The 18,875-nt window shown below is 39.7% G+C and overlaps 1 protein-coding gene and 1 non-coding gene across 3 annotated transcripts in view; one reads left to right on the top strand and one right to left on the bottom strand.

Moving 5' to 3' along the window:
• Tesk2 (testis associated actin remodelling kinase 2) overlaps positions 1–18,875 on the bottom strand; it is a 114,047-nt gene that overhangs the window by 42,227 nt on the left and 52,945 nt on the right. The gene's annotated exons all lie outside the window — the stretch shown is intronic.
• Positions 4,919–5,023, top strand: LOC125355768. The gene has a single exon (XR_007211705.1). It is a non-coding gene; the product is annotated as a U6 spliceosomal RNA (small nuclear RNA).

Raw genomic sequence — 18,875 nt, forward strand, 5'->3', positions numbered from 1 at the left:
CTCAAATTCATCACCAAAAGGCCAGAAGTGGAGCTGTGGCTCAAGTGGGAGAGTGCCAGCTTTGAGCACAAAAGTTCAGGGACAGCACCCAGGCCCTAGGACTGGCACCCTCCGCCCCCCCCAAAAAAATAAAAGAAAACAAAGAATAACAAAAGAAAAAGCATTAGAGGTCTGGCTCAAGTGGCAGTATACCAGCCATCAAGTACAAGGCCCTGAGTTCAAACCTCAGTACTGCTAAAAAAACAAAACAGAAATAGGAGAAGGTGGTCCTCAAGCTAGAAGGTAGTTGGTATAAAACAACAGGGGTTTGGGTTGTCAAGAAGTCTATTTTTTGCCTTAGTCTATTTTTACCTTAGAAGAGCAAAGAACAGGGAAGGGAAGGAACTGGCTACAAGTGCAAAGCACAGCAGTAACTGCTGGGAGGGACCATAAATAACCATGCAGGCAGAGTCCAGGCCCTACACACTCTTCCATGTGCTCACCACACCTAACAGCATCGAGTAAATAGCTGGCAAATCCTGTAAATGATTGCTGAATGAAAAAAGAACTGAGAGAGGAACATAACTGGCTAACTGTACGATTACAGCAGAGTTTTTTGGACATGCTGCTTCCACATTTCAACTAATATGGTAACTGCAGAATATCTCCAAGTGATGATTTCTGGACTGCTAGTTTCCTATAAGTTGCCCCAGAGACTTGGTGGAAACCTAAGGAAGGAAACTGAGGAAATATCTAGGTGGTACTGTAAACAGGGGCTGGCTCTGATGACTAGATGAAAATTATCTCTGGCTAGGGACAAGATAGAAAGCAAAATAGTGGAGTAGTGAAAAGGGCTCTGAAGGCAGAAGGCATGGCTCTCACTGAGACAGCACTAGCAGGGTTGTTAACCCCTGCTTTATAAACCAAGTTTGATTGGTATGATCTATGGCTGTCTTGTTGTAACAACAGCATTGCTGAAGTCATTCATTATACACACTGCATGGCTTTCAAGGACTAAAGTATTTACTTTCTAACTCTTTACAGAAAAATCTTGCTGACTCTTACAGTACAGCATGGGGCATAACCATTTCCATCAAGAAGACATTAAACACGCTATCTAATCTTTATAAATCTCAATTTCCTTATCTGAAATACGAGATAAGAAAACTACACTATTCTAGCCAGACATGGTGGCACACACCTTTAATTCTAGTACCCTAACTTGGCCTAAACAGGGAGGGAAAAAGGGAGGGAAAGAAGGAGGGAATATTTTTAAACTACATTCTAAATTATTCTTTTTTTTGCCAGTCCTGGGACTTGGACTCAGGGCCTGAACACTGTCCCTGGCTTCTTTTTGCTCAAGGCTAGCACTCTATCTCTTGAGCCACAGTGCCACTTCTGGCTTTTTCTGTTTATGTGGTGGTAAGAAATTGAACCCAGGGCTTTGTGCATGCTAGGCAAGCACTCTACCACTAAGGCCACATTCCCAGCCCTACTACTCAACTTTGCTATTTTCAGTTTCATATTATTTGTATTTTAGATTAGTGCTTCCCAATATTTATATTTTAGAGGCAATTTTGGCAGCCAGGGACTACAGGCACTCACCAAAGTACATAGCTTGCTTCCCAAATTTCAATTGAAAATATATCAAGAAGGGTACTTGTTAAATTCTGTATATCAAGGTAGGGCCTACGAGTCTGAATTTCTAATAAGGTCTCATGTGATGCTGATGCTGCTTGGTCCATGGACCAGACATTGAGTAGCAAGGATCCTTCTAGAAAAAAGATAGCTCACTACTGCTATAAAGTTAGTAAGGCCAATGTGAGACTCAAATCTGGTATTACCAGTAAACTACACTTTGACCAGATACTATGATTTTTTAAAGTTCTCCATGGAGAACCTTTCTTTTCCAAACCTTTTTTTTTTTTTTGACTCGGGCCCTTCCTGCCTTGAGTGCATCTATCCTCATTTCTACATAAGATTCTACCTATCCTCAAAGCCCCATTCAAATACTTTCCTCCACAAATCAAATGTTTCCTTCAAGAAGTGATTTATCAACTACTCAATTACTAAGGCACTCCATCTACACCACTTTTCTACAGCATCAGCATCATTTCTATTCATCCATCCATCCATCCAACCAACCATCCATCCAACCACCCAATCATCCATCCATCCATCCACCCAACCATCCATCCATCCATCCAACCACCCAACCATCCATCCATCCACCCATCCAACCAACCATCTATTCATCCATCCATCCATCCAACCATCCATCCATCCATCTATCCATCTATCTATCCATCCTGAGACCTTGCACCTTCTAGGCGAGCACTATATCTCTGAACTATACCTCATTTCTCACCTTTAAACTATGTTTTTATCACATGCCTTATATCTTTTCCACTAAACGAGCTTTAGGGGATGAGAGAGAGGAGAGACAGGCTAGTCTGGAACACATTTTGTAGACCAAGCTGGCCAGGCTACAAACCTTGTGCCTTGGTCTCCTCAGTGCCCCACCAAGTCCAGCTTAACCCATTGCTGGCTGCTGTTGCTTATCCTCCTCTTAAATATTGAACATTCCATGAATTTTCATGTCATCTTTGCACAGGGACCATGCTTACCTATTCTGTATCAAAGTGAACACTCAATCATAAGTTTTTAACAGCAAGATCGTATTTTTCATTCTCTGCCTAGAATATGACAGTATTAGCATTTCATGGGTAAATTAAGAACAGTTGTGATCATTCACAGAATTTCGAGCACCAAATGTGTGAGGGGCACTAGTAGTGACGATAATGATGACAATAACATCTAACTCCTAACAATACTTACCATGTAGTCATTGTCCTAACCCTTTACATTATATTAAATCTTTTAATTCTCAAAATAACCCAATGGAGTAGTACTTTTTCTTTTTTTTTTTTGGGGGGGGGGGTGGTTCAGGTCCTGAATGTTGCCCCTGAGCCTCTTTTTTTTTTTTTTTTTTGGCCAGTCCTGGGCCTTGGACTCAGGGTCTGAGCACTGTCCCTAGCTTCTTTTTGCTCAAGGCTAGCACTCTGCCACTTGAGCCACAGCGCCACTTCTGGCCATTTTCTGTATATGTGGTACTGGGGAATCGAACCTAGAGCTTCATGTGTAGGAGGTAAGCACTCTTGCCACTAACCAGCCACAGCTCTTATGGAACATTTTTCTGGACAAAAAGAATAGATAGCTGCAGTCTGTCAGATACCTATATATTCATTCAATTGAAGGCATAGTCTGTACCAGGATTGGAATTTAAGGATGGACAAACTGACACAATTGAAGCCTTCACAGTGTTTTGGAGCTTTCATAAGTCATCTGCTTCTTCCTAAAGAATCCTTTCATAGGTAGGTCTCCATGAGGGAACCAAGGCTCAGAGAGGTTAAATGACTTACTCAGAGTCCTATGGCTTGTGAGTGGCAGAGTTGAAAATTGAACTTATGTTTTTTTGTTTGTTTTTTTTAAGCAGTTTATTAGAGATAAGAGTCTCACAGAGACTTTTCTGTCTGGGCTGGCTTGGAACCTCAATCCTTAGATCTCAACCTCCTGAGTAGCTAGGATTATAGGCATGAGCCACCCACGCATGCCCAGCTTTAAGTAGTACTTTTATTATCTCAATCACACTAATAAAGAAACTGGCAGAGCCCTTACTCAGACAGTGGGTTACTCCATATTGTTATAAAAAGGATATAAAGATGAGTAAGACACAATCTTTTCCTTACTAAGCTGTTATTTACTCAAAAAGCTTTTGTAGCAGATCACATAGGATCTGATTAAAGTCCAGATTCCTAACACATTATTCAGAGTTCTCAGTGAGCTGATTCAAGCCTCTCTTATCTCCAATTACATCCACCTTCATCCTCTGTATTGAAGTTATATAACCTGCCACTCCTAAACATGTCCTATCCATATTGCTGCTAGGAAAAGTCTCTGTCAGAAATCCATTTCTCTAAGCTCTACCAATTCTTAACAAGACTCAGCTCCAGATAATAGGATAAAAGCAAGCATTTCATATAAGATATGATGTGCCAGGCACAGGTACATATCCAATCATTAAATACCATTAATTGCTCTTCAAGACTGACTAACATAATCTCTCCTTAAGAGATGTGATTTCAAATAGTGGTTTGGTTATTTCAATCATTATTAATTTTTTTCTCTTCTCTACAAATTCAGTACTTACCTCTCAGGCCCTGCCTTTTACCTCATTTTATCTATGTCTAACTCTTTCTCTTAGTTAGAAGGTTCTCCAGGGCAGGAATCCTGAGGGGGGAAGAGGATATCTACTGGGTTACCAAATCGCTTATTTCCCAGTGTTAGTTATAACCATAGCGCTAAGTTCTGACAAGCTGCATATAAGCAGTGATTATGTCATTTCTAAACCTGACCCAATAAAACCTCAACATTAGTCTCCACATTTTCTCCCTTTATCTGTGATTTAGAGGATTGAACAGAAGAAACTGAGGCCTTCTGCTCATTAAGAGTGCCCCTTCCCCCTTATTCAACCTACATTAAATGGGGACAACAATAAGAAATAAGCCTGTAAGTCAAGAGATTTTTTTTTTCTTTTTTTGCCAGTCCTGGGCCTTGGACTCAGGGCCTGAGTGCTGTCCCTGGCTTCTTTTTGCTCAAGGCTAGCACTCTGCCACTTGAGCCACAGCACCACTTCTGGCCATTTTCTATATATGCGGTGCTTGGGAATTGAACCCAGGGCTTCATGTATATGAGGCAAGCACTCTTGCCACTAGGCCATATTCCCAGCCCCTTAAGAGATTTTAAGTTATTTACTTCAGTAGTTATCCCACCTGGACTAAAATACCACATAGTTATGTTTCTCTATACATGTAAAATATTATCTTGCTTATAGTTAGTGCTCAGCAAATATTTGCTGAAGTTATTTAAAATTCTTATTCTGTTCTTGATTCAGCAACACACATACTAAAATAGGAATGATACAAAGATTAGCATGGCTCCTGCACAGGAAGACACACAAATTCAGGAATCGGTCCATATTTTTAAATGGATGAACCTAGAACAAATCATGTTAAGTGAAGTAAGCTAGGCTCACAGAGACAAATGGTAAATGTTTTCTCTCATATGTGCAAGCTAGATCTAAAGTACAACTATGTATGATAAATTATACAGGGCACAAACAAACTGACTAAAGGAAGATATACTTATGGAATCCAAAGGTGTAACTCCTCTGAAAACTACAGCACTGTTTATCAAAATGAATACCAGGAAGTGGAAATATGATTTTTTTTGGGGGGGGAAGAGGAGGAACATAGGAATGGAGGGAGGAAAGGTGAACAAATGTAGTCGTTGTATTCAATGTACACTTGTAAAAAAAATGAACTATGTAACTTGAATGAAAGAAGCAGTGACATTGTCAAGAAGCACTGTACTCCTAATCTAACTTATAGAACTGTAATCACTCTATACAACTACTTAATAATAATAATAAAATAAAATTTAAAAATTTTTATTCCATGTGGCTTAGTGGTAGAGTGCTTGTATAGCATTCATGAAGCCCTGGGTTCCATTCCTCAACTCCACATGAATAGAAAAGCTGGAAGTGGCACTGTGGCTCAAGTGGTAGAGTGCTAGCCTTGAGCAAAAGAAGCTCAAGGACAGTGCCCAGGCCCTGAGTTCAAACCCAAGGACTAGCAAAAAAAAATGTGGAAAGGATATTAGAATTTTTATATAAAAAGAAATTTAGCTTTACTAATAATAGTAACACATGGGGATGTGCTTAGAAAAATGTTCCCTAAAGGGAAATTATGGTAATAATGACTGCTGGGTCCCAAGACATACCTTAATCCTAATCCCCAGAACCTGCAAATGTTATGTTAGAAGGCTAGGCTTATGTTAGAAAGGGAGGGCTAGGAGGGCCTCAGATGTAGTTTAGGGGTAGATCACTTGCCTGGCATGTGTGGAACCCTGAGGGGTATTTTTGGTTTTTTTGAGTTTTTTGTTTTTATTGCCAGTCCTAGGGCTTGAACTCAAGGGTTTGGGCACTATTCCTGAACTTCTTTTGCTCAAGGCCATCACTCTACCACCTGAGCCACACAGCATCACTTCCAGCCTTTTCTGTGTATGTGATACTGAGGAATTGAACACAGGGCTTCATGCATGCTAGGCAAGCACTCTACCATTAAGCCTCATTCCTAGCCCAGAGACCCTGAGTTTGACCCACAAAAAAAAATGAAAATAAAAATCCAAGAGCCATTGCCTCATGTCTACTACCCTAGCTACCTGGGAGGTTGAGACCTGGAACACTAAGGTTTGAAGCCAGATTTAGGCAGAGAATAAGACTCCATCTCAAAAAAAAACAGAAAAATGCTAGACTGACAGTGTGGCCCAAGGGGCAGAGCACCTGCCAAGAGCAAGCAAGTTACATAAGAGCATGATGCCCTGAGTTCAAGCTCAGTTACTAGCAACAATAAATAAACAAATGCAAAGTAAAACAATGAAAACTAAACAGGTAAGTATGGTAGCACACATTTATGATTCCAACACTTAGGAGGCAGAGATTAGAGGATTTTAAGTTTGAAGCTAACCTAGGCTACCTAGCAAGCCCCACTCCCCAACATATCTGCCAGAGAGAGAGAGAGAGAGAGAGAGAGAGAGAGAGAGAGAGAGAGAGAGAGAGAGAGAGGCAGGAGGGGCCAGAGTAGGAAGGGGAAGGAAGGAAGGAAGGAAGGAAGGAAGGAAGGAAGGAAGGAAGGAAGGAAGGAAGGAAGGAAGGAAGGAAGGAAGGAAGTAAGTTACTGGTTAACTGACTTAAGACAGGAAGATTATCTTGGTATATCAAGGTGGGTTATTGTGATTACCAAGTCCTCATAGGAAGAGCCAAAAAGAGTATCTGAGTGATACAACATGGGAAAGATTCAACATGTCATTGCTAGTTTTTTAGATGGCAAGAGGTGACAGCCAAGGAATGAGAGCATCCAATAGCAGCTGAAAAAAGCAAGTCCTTACCTTTAGAAAGGACTGTAGCCCTGTAGACACAATGATTTTACCCCCAAATGAACCCCATTTCAGACCTGAAGGTTTATGGTAATTTGTCAGTGAGGTCAAAAGAAAACTAATAATAGGTACATAAATTTTTTTACTGGGTCACTGTCCTGTATTATAATGTTCACAGATGTAAGATAGTCTAAGACTCTTTCTAAACAAGCACAAGGAAAATAACATTAACATGTTTCTTTGTGGTATCCACATTCAACCAGTCAAATATTTATTGAACTCACAATTCTACATAAAGCTCAGAAGTAAACATTTAAATTGAAATGTTGACTCTCCCCGAAAGTTTATTATCTAAACAGAGATAAAAAGGAAAGGCAGAAAAGCAATCTAAAATATATCTAGCTATCTTCATTCTCATTTTTAAAAAAAGGGGGGGGACTGGGAATATGGCCTAGTGGCAAGTGTGCTTGCCTTGCCTTGTATACATGAAGTCCTGGGTTCAAATCCTCAGCACCACATATGTAGAAAAGGCCAGAAGTGGCACTATGGCTCAAGTGGCAGAGTGCTAACTAGCCTTGAGCAAAAAGAAATCAGGGACAGTACTCAGGGCCTAAGTTCAAGCCCTAAAACTGGCAAAAACAAAACAAAAAACTACAACCAACCAACAACCAAAAACACACTCACAACACTGCTACCACTGTTAGACCTGGATCTCCTTAGGACTAAAGAACAACATTTAATAAGGAGAGTTCTGTGACCATTATATCAAAGCTATTAATAAAATGATCACTACTGCTTGCCTAATGAGGACCAGAAAACTGTGCTAGGTGCTTTATATGTATTACCTGTGATATAATTACCTCCAGGAAAATGAGATTCAGAACATTTATGTGAGTTGACAAAGATTGGAAAAGGTACGAGAATTTGGGATGTTTAACTTCAAAGACTATGTCCTATCCTTTGATAATAAGTAAGGAAGAAAACAGTCCAGTTAGTTTTTCAATAATAACTTCATTTTTGATTTGTTAAAAAAAAAAAAATGGAGGTCGGTGCTAGTGGCTCATATAATCCTAGCTACGCAGAAAGCTGAGATCTGAGACTTGTGGTTTGGAGCCAGCCAGGGCACACAACAAATCTGTAAGTCTCTTATCTCCAATTAATCAGAAGTAGAAGAGGGAGGAGGAGGGAGGAGGAAGGAGGAAGAAGAAGAAAGAGGGAGGAAGAGGAGGAGGGGCTCCGGAAAGAAAAAACCTTGGAGCAGGGCACATAACTGTAATCCTAACTATGTGGGAGGCAAAAGTATGGACCCACAATGTTTGGTCCTTTTCGTAGTTGTATATAGCCTAAGATTTTTCGTTCTAACAGGGTGAGGAAGGCTATTGCTAGTAGAATTGGAATGATGAATGTAAGAAAGTTAAGGATAAACATGTTGTTAAGAAGAGGAGTTGAACCTCTGATAATAAAGTTTTAAGTCTTATGCAATTGCCTGCTCTGCCATCTTAACAACTCCTTATCTTGGAGTGTGTTTATACATGCTAATTTAATTAAGATAATCTCATTAGTTAGGCATTAGGGCGCTTTGTGGAAAGTAGGCCCTATTTTTCTGGTCCTTTCGTACTAGGAAAAATGTTGAATAGATAGAAACCGACCTGGATTACTCCGGTCTGAACTCAGATCACGTAGGACTTTAATCGTTGAACAAACGAACCTTTAATAGCTGCTGCACCATTGGGATGTCCTGATCCAACATCGAGGTCGTAAACCCCATTTTCGATATGAACTCTTTAATGGGATTGCGCTGTTATCCCTAGGGTAACTTGGTCCATTGATCAGAATAACTGGATCAAATATGACATGGGTAACTTTGACTGGTTGGTCTAGGTTAAAGTCTTTCGGAGGATAGGTTATTCTCCGAGGTCACCCCAACCAAAATTTTGTTTCTATCCTGTTATGGTTGGTCCATTAGGGGTTTATTTTTGTTAGGTAGAAAGTTAATTTAAGCTCCATAGGGTCTTCTCGTCTTATTATTATATTTCCGCCTCTGCACGGAAAGGTCAATTTCATTGATCATATGTAAGAGACAGTTGAGCCCTCGTCATGCCATTCATACAAGTCCCTAATTAAGGAACAAATGATTATGCTACCTTTGCACGGTCAGGATACCGCGGCCGTTTAACTTTAGTCACTGGGCAGGCGGTGCCTCTAATACTTGTAATGCTAGAGGTGATGTTTTTGGTAAACAGGCGGGGCTCCTGCTTGCCGAGTTCCTTTTACATATTTTAATCTTTCCTGGTGACATACCTGTGTTGGGTTAACATTAGTTTATTGGGCTTCATATTGATTTGTGGATTTTAGGTTGTTTATGTTAATTATCAGTGATTCATTCGATCGGATATACACTTATGTCAGGAGAATATATTCTTATTACTTATATTAACATTATTACATTTAATAGAAATTAAATTGGCCCAGTTGTTTCCTAGGAATTTGTTAAATATTATAGGAATATTTGGATTTGTGTAATGTTGAGCTTGAACGCTTTCTCAATTGGTGGCTGCTTTTAGGCCAACTATGGTCAGTTAGTTAATTATTCACTAGTTAAGGTTGAATCCTTATTCTAAAGAGCTGTACCTCTTTAGATTAACTATAAAACTTACGTTAAATTTAGTTTTATTATAAGTAAGTTTTAGGTGGAACTAAAATTCTTTTTCTGGGCAACCAGCTATCATCAGGCTCGTTAGGCTTTTCACCGCTACCTTTAAATTTTCTCACTATTTTGCTACATAGACGAGTTGGCTCTAATTGGCTATTCAAGGGTAGCTCGTCTGATTTCGGGGTACTTGGCTAAGATGCTCTTTGTCAGGTTTATTCTAGTTAATTCATTATGCAAAAGGTACAAGGGTATGTCTTTGCTTTTTGTTACTTTAATTTATCTTTCATCTTTCCCTTGCGGTACTATCTCTATAGCTCTAGTTAATGAGTTTTCTATCTCCTATACTAGCTAGGGGTAAATGTTTTGATTTATAAGTTGTATAAATATAATTTTATTTATGTTGTTTACGGCTAGTAATAGTTCAAAGTATCCAATTATTTTGAAGTCTTCTGAGTGTAAGTCAGATGCTTTTTTTAAGCTATACTTTGATTGTTCCAAGTGCACTTTCCAGTACACTTACCTTGTTACGACTTATCTCTTCTAAATTATTGTGGTGTCATGTTATGTACTTGACTTTTTAAATCTTGAAGAGGGTGACGGGCGGTGTGTGCGTGCTTCATTGCTCTATTCAACTAAACACTCTATTTTTAGTTTACTACTAAATCCTCCTTTATCCTGTCGATTTCATACAGGGTTTCGTATGTTCTTATATAGAAAATGTAGCCCATTTCATTCCATTTCATAAGTTACACCTTGACCTAACTTTTTAATATTTTATTATTGGGCTTACTTATAAGCCTTTTTAGGGTTTGCTGAAGATGGCGGTATATAGACGGTATTAGCAAGAAATGGTAAGGTATATCGGGGTTTATCGATTACAGAACAGGCTCCTCTAGATGGATATAAAGCACCGCCAAGTCCTTTGAGTTTTAAGCTGTGGCCAGTAGTTCTCTGGCGGGTAGGCTTGTTTTAAACCTATCTATGTTTATGGCTACACATAGTGGGGTATCTAATCCCAGTTTGTGCTATAGCTTTCGTATAATGACTATATAAAGTCTCTTTCGATGTGGTTTTTCATTCAAGCTAGGACTTTTTACAGATTAGCTTGATTTTAGCTTTACTGTGATATAAATCTTATACTCTTTACGCCGGGGTTTATTCACTAGGGTCATTCGTATGACCGCGGTGGCTGGCACGAAGTTTACCAACCCTTGTATCAGTATAACTTAGTCGAACTTTCGTTCATAGCTTAAATTTTATTACTGCTGTTTCCCGTGGGGGTGTGGTTAGACTTGGCGTTGTGAGCATCAACGAGGATCTGTTGGGAGAGCTTAAGGCCAAACTCCTTTAATTCTTTTAGAATTTTAGGGTTTTACTCACCGGTTTACGGATATTTGCATGTATAATTTTACTGATAGCAAATAAAAAGGCCAGGACCAAACCTTTATGTTTATGGAATTATGGAAATTCTTCTAGGCATTTTCAGTGCCTTGCTTTATGTATAAGCTACATTAACCCCTGCGGGGCCTTAGGAGGTTTAGTACCAACTAAGTTTTTAGTAAGTTCAGATTAGGGCTATATTGGTGGTGATATATGGTTATAACTAGGCATATAGATGTTAGTAAAATGTTAATCTCCTAAGAACAGAAGTGGGATTATGTTTGAAAATTTTTGGGTAAAATTTTGGTATTTATTTCATGTATGTCTTCTAGCATTAATTAATATGGTCCTTTATAGTTTATGGGGAGGTAGAATGTTAGTTAATAAGTCCAGCTACATGGGAATTGCCTGCGACCATGCCTTGACGGCTTAGCTGAATCACAGCATACCGAATAAAAAAAAATACCAGGGGTACATGACTACAGTTATGTTGATCATGGGCTGATTAGGCCCGGCTCCATCGAGATGTCTTATTTAAGGGGAACGTATGAGCAGTTTTAAGTGCTATGGCCCTGAGGTAAGAACCAGATGTCAGATATAGTTTCAGGATAGCGACCCCCAAGTTGTATGGGCCCGGAGCGAGAATTATTAGTACTAGTGGGCGGGTTGCTGGTTTCACGTGAGATGGTAGATTAAGGGACCAAGTGGGGCCGGGGATATCCGTGGACTCAAGGACTGATAAAACTGAATGGACTAATGGGGATATGTGATTATTGTTATCGAGCATTAATATTATGTACTGGACAATATTCATGTTGAAAGTGATTTAATGTGGATTATACATAATAATGTATAAGCGCTACTATGTTGTTGTTGCCCGTGTATGGGGGGTGGGGGGGGCTATTTTTAGTTAGAGTAGCTAGAGACTAGAATTTTTTAAAAGTTTTGTTTCTAGGGCTCAAAATTTATTCTGTCATAGCAGTTTGAGGTCGTTAAATCTCCCAAATACAGGGAGTAGTTTAAGTGAGAATACCAGCTTTGGGGGTTGGAGGTAGGATAGTTTTCTCTCCTTGAGTGCTTTAAGAAGGTGACCCTTCATTTTAGGTTTACAAGACCTACGTAAACTGTTATACTGTTAAAGCTGTCTTCATTTAAGTATTTTGTTTTCGATTATTCCTGCGATAGGGAAAAGAATTAGGATAATGGTAAAATATAAGATTGATGCGATTTGGCCAATAATGATGAATGGGGGTTCGACTGGTTGCCCTCCGATTCAGGTTAAGATAAATAGGTCTGATACTAGAATTCAGAATAATGTTTGACTGATGGGTCGGAATGTTAGGCTGCGTTGGTTGGATGTATGGAGAAAGGGAAATAGGGCAAGGACAAGAATTGATAGGACTAGGGCAATTACTCCACCTAGTTTATTGGGGATGGATCGGAGGATAGCGTAGGCGAATAAAAAGTATCATTCTGGTTTGATATGGGGAGGTGTGTTGAGTGGGTTTGCTGGGGTGTAATTGTCTGGATCACCTAGGGCGTCTGGAAAGAATAAAACAATAGTAAAGAAGAAGGCTAGCAGAGCTGCACCTCCTAATAGATCTTTGTACGAGTAGTAGGGGTGGAATGGGATTTTGTCTGAGTCTGATGGAATTCCTAATGGGTTGTTGGATCCTGTTTCGTGAAGGAATAGGAGGTGAACTATGGCTATTGCGGCAATAATAAATGGGAGGATAAAGTGAAATGCGAAGAAGCGGTTGAGGGTTGCTTTATCGACTGAGAAACCGCCTCAGATTCATTCTACTAGGTCTGAACCGATATAGGGGATGGCGGATAGTAAATTAGTAATTACTGTGGCCCCTCAGAATGATATTTGTCCTCATGGTAAGACATATCCTATGAAGGCTGTAGCTATGACTAGAAAAAGTAATACGATTCCAATGTTTCAAGTTTCTTTATACATATAAGATCCGTAGTAGATGCCTCGTCCAATATGAAAGTAGAGGCAAATAAAGAATAGTGAAGCCCCATTAGCATGTATGTATCGGATTAATCAGCCATAGTTTACGTCCCGGCAGATGTGGGCTACGGAAGAAAATGCTGTTAGTGTGTCAGGGGTGTAGTGTATTGATAGAAATAGACCGGTTAGGATTTGGATAATGAGACATAGCCCTAGAAGTGAACCGAAGTTTCATCATCCTGAAATATTGGGAGGTGTGGGTAGGTCAATGAAGGCATGATTGACTATTTTTATAAGGGGGTGAGTTTTTCGTATGATTGTCATTAGAGGTTTTTATAGTTGAATAGACAACGATGATTTTTCATGTCATTGGTCATGGTTTTAGTCCATGTAAAAATTATGACAAACTTGTTTTATTTAACAACAATTTTAATGGTTTTAGGTTTTATTGGGGTAGCTGTAAAACCTTCACCTATTTTTGCAGGGGTTGGTTTACTTATTGGTGGGGCTGTGGGGTGTGGTCTATTGGTTTTAAGCGGAAGCTCTTATATTGGGTTAATAGTATTTTTAATTTACTTAGGGGGTATGTTGGTAGTATTTGGTTATACAACTGCTATAGCAACCGATGATTATCCTGAGACTTGGGGGTCTAGCTTATGGCTATGATTTCTGTTATTATCAGGAATTCTGTTAGAGGTAGTTTTAGTAATTACAGTACTGCATTTTGAGGGTTTAGAAGATTTAATTGGGTTACATAATTTAGACAATATTCTAGCGTTTGGTGAAGACGATGTATTGCTAGTGCGAGAGGATTCTCTAGGTACGGCGGCAATTTATAGCTATGGAAATTGAATTATGGTTGTGGGTGGCTGAACTTTATTTATGGCTGTATATCTTATTATTGAGATTACTCGTGGTGCCTAATGAATAAGAATCAGTATGAGAAGAACCGATAAGATAAATGATAAAAAATAAAATTTTATTATGCCTTGATGATTCGATGTGGAACTAGAGGCATTTTTACTGATAGAGACCAGTGCCTTTGGCATGGTCTTTTCAGTCCACATATAATCTATAATTGATGTTGCTATTTTTTGGCTGAATAATAAGGTTAAGTTAGGAATTGATCGGTGGGTGGTGGTTGGGAAGAATCCTAACAGGGTAGAGAAATTAGATGGGTAGGATTTGGTATATAGTTTTAGGTATGATGTTATCGTGTTTAGTTCTATGGCAGTAACAAATCCTAGTAGGGTAACCGATAGGGCTGTAAGTTTAATAATTAGAGGCATGGTTATAGTTTGTGTGCTTGGTGTGTTAATAAGATTTGAGAGTAAGAATCCGGCGAAGATACTTCCTAGAAGTAGTCGTTTAATAGGGTTAATTAGGTTTGGGTTGTTTTCGTTGATAGAATTAGTGGATAGGAATCGTGGATGGCCTGATAGTACGAAGAAAATAATGCGTGAGCTGTAAACAGCTGTGAAGGATGTTGCTACTAGAGTGATGGTCAAGGCTCATGAGTTAGTGTATGACAGGTTTATAGCTTCAATGATGAGGTCTTTTGAGTAAAATCCTGTTAGAAAGGGTATACCGGTAAGGGCCAGGCTGCCTACGATTAGTCTACCACTAGGCCATATCCCCAACCCCATTTTTTTTTTAAAGTTAAGTTGGGCAACTGGTGGCTCGTACCTAATCTTAGCTACTCAGAAGGCTTGAGATATGAGGATCCCATTTCAAAGATAGCCCAGGCTGGAAAGGCTGTGGAAGTCTTATCTCCAACATTTAGAAAAAAGGTGGAAAGGAAGCAGTGGCTTAAGTCCTAGAGAGCGCTAGCCTTGAGCAAAAGAAAGCTCAAGGTCTGTGGCTTAGTGGTAGAGTGCTTGCCTAGCATGCATGAAGCCCTGGGTTTGATTCCTCAGCAACACATAAACAGAAAAAGCCAGAAGTGGCCTGTGGCTCAAGTAGTAGAATGCTAGTCTTGAGCAAAAGGAGGTCAGGGACAGTGCTCGGGCCCTGAGTTCAAGCCCCAGGACAGGCAAAAAAAAAGGGAAACAAGTATTTTTCAGAAATTTGGATTTATATTTGCATGTTTAATTTTTATTGTTATTATTAAGGTGACAACAAAGGGATTATAGTTATCTAAGTTAGGTAAAGAGTATATTCCCCGGGCTGGGGATATGGCCTAGTGGCAAGAGAGCCTGCCTCGTATACATGAGGCCCTGGGTTCGATTCCCCAGCACCACATATACAGAAAACGGTCAGAAGTGGCGCTGTGGCTCAAGTGGCAGAGTGCTAGCCTTGAGCAAGAAGAAGCCAGGGACAGTGCTCAGGCCCTGAGTCCAAGGCCCAGGACTGGCCAAAAAAAAAAAAAAAAGAGTATATTTCCCTCCCTCTCTTCCTCCCTCCCTCTCTCCCTCCCTCCCTTCCTCCCTGCCTCCCTCCCTCCCTCCCTTCCTTTGTTTCATTTTTTGTCAGTTATGGGGCTTGAACTCAGCACCTGGGTGCTGTCCCTGAGTTCTTTTGCTCTACCATTTTGAGCCAAAGCTCTACTTCCAGTTTTTAGATGGTTAATTGGAGATAAGAGTTTCATAGCCTTTCCTACTTGGGCTGGCTTTGAATTGTGATCTTCAGCCTCCTGGGTAACTGTAATTACAGGTGTGAGAAGAGAACATTTCTTTTTGAACAATGTCAGCCTTTCTCTCACTCTTTCCATATATATATACACAATTTCTTACTATAATTTCAGAACAAAGAGACCTGTAACCTTTTTGCTGGTTAATTGGAAATAAGAGTCTCATGGCCTTGCTGGCTTCAAACTTCAGTCCTCTGATCTCAGATTCTTGAGTAGCTAGAATTACAGACATGAGCCACCAGTGTCCAGCACTTTTTTTTTTTTTTTGGCCAGTCCTGGGGCTTGAACTCAAGCCCTGAGCACTGTCCCTGAGCTTCTTTTGCTGAAGGACAGCACTCTACCACTTGAGCCACAATGCCATTTCTGGCTTTTCCTGTTTATGTAGTACTGAGGAATTGAACCCAGGGCTTCATGCATGCTAGGCAAGCACTCTACCCCCAAGCCACATTCCCAGGCCCTCTTTTTTTCCCTTAAAGACACTGTCTCAATATTGACCTCAAACCCAAGATCCTCCCACACCAGCATCCTGAATTGTGATTTAAGGTGTGCTCCACAACCCATAGCCAAATTTTTCTTTAATTTGGAAAATTCAGAATAGAACTCATATCCACAAACTGAAGTATTTAAATTGTCTCCCCAAGCATTTCTTTCCATCTGAAATTTATCCTTTATCCTAAACTCAAACCAAACTAGCAAACCATAAATACAGACTTCAATTTATATGAGCATACTTTTTTTTTAAATGTTGTTACAGAGGGAGGGAATAAGAAAGAGGGAACAGCTGATACTAAACAAAAGGAAACAAATGTACATATCCTCCAATATATGTAAAGGTAACTCCAGTGCTTAGGCCCTGAGTTCAAGCCCCAGGACTGGCAAAAAAAAAAACATAAAAAAAGAATCCCATATAAAGAAAGAATATCATGGACTTTTCTGCCCAGGCTAACTTTGAAAAGTGATCCTCATATCTTAGCCTTCTGAGTAGTGAGGATTACAAGCATGAGCCACTAGTGCCCAGCTCAAGAGAACATTTCTTGCTCTCTCCCGTTTTTCCCTCCCATCCTCACCCTTAAATTGTATAGTTCACTTTCAACTTAGTATCCAGTGAGTGCCATTGCTGCATTTATTCACTCTTTTGAGCATACTTCTTAAACAATATTCCCACAATTATCTATTTCTTCTCCTGCTCTCAAAGTAGAACAAATGTATAGAAGAAAACTTCAGTTCAACCTAAGGATCATGTGTCATGCAATTACTACATACAAGGTTGCACTGTCCATAGGAAAATAAAACATTCAAGAGGCTCTTTTTTTTTATGATGCTAGGGATCAAACCCAGGACCTCACACATTGTGGGAAAGTGCTCTACCTCTGAGCTATTTTTTTTCTTTACTGCCTTTACTACATATATAGGAAGACAGTGTCAGGCAAAAGGGATGGGTAGGGCATCAGAAATAAACATGATGATCCCTTCTTCACGAAATTCACACACAAGAGTGATGGTAATCTAAAACATTTATTGAGTACTAAAGATGTGTCAGACACAAAACTTACAGAGATTACTTCGTTTAATCCTTATAAGAGCATTTCTTATAGGTACTACCATTATCTTCATTTTATAGAAAAGGAAACTCAAGACAGAAAAAGTGACATGCCCAATGGTACAAAGTCAAGATTAGATCTTCACCTTTACACCCTTCTTATGTAGCCCAGATTGGCCTCCAACTCACAATCCTCCTGCCTCAGCCTCCCTAGTACTAGTTTTATAGGCCTATGCTACCAACCTTGCTAGATCTTTATTCTTGACCTTTAAGCTATACTGTATAGTAGTCTCAATATATGTTGTGGGATTATAATATTTTAGATTTAGTGCCTTTATACTGTGAAACATTATTTATGTACATTTTTCATTTAATTCCCCATCAGTGAACTACAACAATGCTCTTATTACTCCCTAGTTCAGGAATAAGAAAATGTAGATAACTGAGGTTATATAATTTGTTTCAAGGTCCTGAACCTCTCCTCTGAATTCCAGACTTACTTGTTCAACTACCAACATTCATCTCATCTTTTAGTATAAAAACCTGTTCCCTATAGTTTTCCACATTGCTGTTACTGATAATCCAGTTCTTCAAGCAAAAAACCTAAGAAAGCTATCATTTTTTCTTTTCTTTTTTCCTTCTTTATTTTTTTTTTGGGGGGGAGGGTAGTGGTGGTAGTGCTATAGTACTGTCCTTTAGCTTTTTTGTTCAAGGCTAACATTCTACCACTTGAGCCACACCTCTGGATTTTTTGTGGTTAACTAGAGAAAGAAGTCTCATAGATTTTCCTAGGGGCTGGCCTTAAACTGTTATCCTCAGATCTCAGCCTCCTGGGTAGCTAGGATTACAGGTGTGAGCCACTGGCACTGGACCAAAGAAAGTCATTCTTGACTCCTCCATCCCCTGTGCTAATATCTCACTCCATATCTACCAGGAAATCCCATTTCCTCTTAATGCAATGACCCTTCCCGTTCCATGGCTACCATGTGGTTCTAGCCATTGAATCAGCTCTATTTGGCTTATTGTAATAGCCTTCATTAGCATCAGTTACACACTTACAGAGCTTCAAACAGGCACAGATGGAAAAACAAGAGACCTCAGCCTGCCTAAACCATACTGAATCCTACTCCACAGAATGAACCACATGGAGATTGAGTAGAGGGCCTCACCCTTCTTAGAGGAAGTGTTTTACTATTGAGCATGCTCCCAATCTTTTTTTTTTTCTTTTTAGTATGTTTTTCAGATAGGATGTGAAACCACAATCTTTCTGTCTCTATCTCCTGAGTAACTGGGATTACAGACATGGGCCTAGCTTCTGTCTCTTAACATGTAGAAAGCACTGCCTAAAGAGCCTGGAAACAACAGGCCTCTTGTATTCATCAAAGCTATTACCTACAACAGGGCTGGACTGGGTAGTTCCAACTAAATATTTGGTAAATTGAAACAATATTCTCCCTTTCAACAAAATGGCATTTATATTGTTACAAATGGATTTTGAAAAAGAGCTGGAACAATTTTGAACAAAAACTAGTACTAGATCAAGCCAGGTGGTTCATCTCTAATCTCAGCACTTGAGTGTGGGGAGGAATGGCAGCAGGAAGACAAATTCAAGGCCAGCTTAGCATGCATGCATGGTGAAATTCTCTCTCTTACTCTCTCTCTCTCTCTCTCTCTCTCTTTCTCTTTCACACACACACACACACACATACACACACAATGCTAAGCATCACTTGCTCAC

This window comes from Perognathus longimembris, chromosome 7, assembly GCF_023159225.1.
Source record: "Perognathus longimembris pacificus isolate PPM17 chromosome 7, ASM2315922v1, whole genome shotgun sequence".
Classification (NCBI taxonomy): Eukaryota; Metazoa; Chordata; class Mammalia; order Rodentia; family Heteromyidae; genus Perognathus; species Perognathus longimembris.